Source organism: Schistocerca gregaria, chromosome 1, assembly GCF_023897955.1.
Source record: "Schistocerca gregaria isolate iqSchGreg1 chromosome 1, iqSchGreg1.2, whole genome shotgun sequence".
NCBI lineage: Eukaryota > Metazoa > Arthropoda > Insecta > Orthoptera > Acrididae > Schistocerca > Schistocerca gregaria.
This window is the reverse complement of record NC_064920.1, coordinates 578,657,804-578,660,754: the sequence shown is the minus strand read 5'-3', so window position 1 is coordinate 578,660,754 and position 2,951 is coordinate 578,657,804.

Below are 2,951 nucleotides of genomic sequence, written 5' to 3'. Positions count from 1 at the left end.
CCTTGTCATGCAGCTACTCAGTGGCTTAGTTTCACCGCTCTCCCCGTTGGCAAGTTCAAGCAACGTCTGCCCATTGGACGACCATATACCGACCTCCCTCTTGTCTCGCTCACACGGCGGCTCTTACACGTCTGGCCCGACCACTATGTTGCAATGACTCAGCCACACATCGCTCAATTAAATCTTTCATACCAAGACCAATGCATGTATTATTGCTTATAATGTCACACCTAGGTGATTTACTGGAGGAAGGTGAAAACTGTGACTTAGAGAGGCAACATTTCTATAACCTGTTACATCCAAAATATACGGACCAGTTAACGCAATATGTTAGTACAAAAAGGGCGGCGCAGTGTAGTCCCAATGCATTCTGTCAGAATGTGTTTAAGGAACTGATACCTTCTCGTGCACTGCTGGAGTTAGTGAAGAAAAACTACTGGCGGTTACCACAAAGAGGACAGTAATCAGCAGAGTATTGGCTGAGTATTCCCCATTGGGGACTGGACTTGGGTGTTTCGGGGTGGCCAGCTCTGGTAAACTGAACTTGTTGAAAGGAATTCACGGTTAAGTTATGGATCCTGGGATTTGCTTGGAAGTTTATAAAGTGAAGGTAGTGTAGTGTGTCACTTAAAGGTTTCCTTGATTTTTGGTTCTGTCATTATCCTTAATTGAAGGGAATGTTAATTGTCATTCTGTTTTTCAATGAAGCGAACTTATAAATTGTGTGTTCATTCTTGTAGTGTATCGATGAATGTTGATTACGTCAAAAAAGCAGATAAACCAAAGTATAACTATTGTTGCCGTCTACTGCCTCATTACGGTGTCCATTTGCGCCAAATATGTCATATCTCGATGAGCTAAAACAGGCGAGTACAAGATTCAGCTTACCGATGATAATCAGGCCAGACAGCACTATATCGCCTGCCCCACCACAGGAAGAAACAACTCAAGTTCGTCATTGATGAAATACTTCAGGACAATACTATTAAACCTCCACGCTCTCCATATTCTTCACCCACATTTTGGTCCAAAAAGGACTGGGGGAATTGGGCCAGTCGCAGATTATCGTGCACTGAACAAAACGATAACGTAACAGTCCTTTCCGTTCTCCAATTTACATTCTTGCTTCTGTTGGTTTTGTGCACCTAAATTCTTCACCACTCTGGACTCAACCAGTCCTATTATTACACTATTATTGTGTGAAGAATTGAAACCAATTATATTATTTGCTACCGAATGATACATGTGTGAACTCATCCGTGTTCAACTGATCTGACAGTCTTGTCCCATCTGTCAGACTGTATTTTTTCAGATATCAAATTTACGTTCGTCTGTCATTATCTAGATGACTTGGTTATCTTCAGCGAAAATAAATCTGCGGCTATTTGGCGCAATGGGGTGGCCTTCTGCCAGATGAGGGAAGCTGGGCCCTCATGTAAGCCTTCTATTGTAAAATTTGGTCAGTCCAAAATTTCTTTTTTGGGAGATATAACTTCTCCCCAAGCTATCAGAGTTAATCACAGCCACTGCGAGGCATTTACAGCTACGAAATAGCTAAGAATCCCAAGGCTATGGTAAAGTTCATTGGAGTGTTTTAATTCATATTTAAATTTATTGAAATTAAAAGTCAGTTGAATGAATTAAGAAGGAAAGGGGAGACATTTCAATGTGATCCATCCCAGAAAACCACTTTTGAAGGGTTTAACACTGCTTTAGCAGCAGCAGCCATATTAGCTTCTCTTAACTTTACAAACAAATTTGTCATTAAACACATGTGTCTATGTCAGGTGTAGCAGAAACATCCGTCAGAGAGATGCCCGACAGGGTATGCCTCTGGTGCTCTGTCAACATTAGAACTAACTACTCATTTTATGAATTGGAAGTTTTGGCAGTAGTTTCCGCCCTTATGTTTCATAGATATATGGAGCATCATCCATTTCCTCTTGAAATGGATAACCATATCCTTCATTGGTTATCAGGAAGACCGATGGAGATTGGATGCGTTGCCAAATGAGAAATCAGGATTCCAGTGTTCTAATTTAGGGTACGTCACATGTGAGGGGCAGATAATGTTACCGCTGATTCTCTTGTCTGTATATTGTAGTGAATAATCCAGTGGGTATATATCTAAAGGAAGTGGTCAGAAGCAACCCAGATACATTAGTGCAGTACTCATTAATCTTCCCGTGTTGTCTAAAGACATTGCTAAACCCCAAGCTATTAATGTCAAATTAAGTGAAATTAAGAGGGTAATGGCTGGAAAAAGAGTTAACTTTTGTCGTAGAGGTGTCTCAAACCTTTAGGGTCAAAACGAATCAGGTGGCAGAGGACCACAACCGATTATATTGAGATAGGCAACTAGTGGTCGGAAATGCATATTTATTGTGTTATTGACATACACAGTGTACACCACGTAATAACAGTGTAACCCACACTAATTTTTAAAAGTTATTGCCGCCAATCTCAAAGTAAGCATGGCATGGTGAGGAGACAGGCAGCTTGCACCCTAGAAAGCCGTTCTTCATCTGTTTCTACGGGGATTTCATACACCAGTGTAACCACAGAAGAAAAAGTGCAGAGGTGTGAGATCCGGCAGTCACACTGGGCTTGGCACAGGACCCAGGGCCACCCCTTTCAATCTAACGATGTCGGTGTGTATTATTCTGGTACTCATGGACATTATAGCCGAGGTCGCCTGGTGCACTATCATCTTGAAACCACAAGCTTCCGCCGAGAAAAAGGGGTGCAGTCTCCAAGAACTGTGGCAGTACATCTCGCAGGAGCACCAGGTAACTTGGACCAGTCAAACGGAGAGGCAGCAAATAAGGTCCAATTTTCAAATGTAGGATTATAAAATTTTAAAAACTTTTTATTGAACTTTTTAAAATTTTCTCTCTACGGTCTCAATGACATTTAACAAAAAAATTTAGTGATCTTGGATAATGACCGCT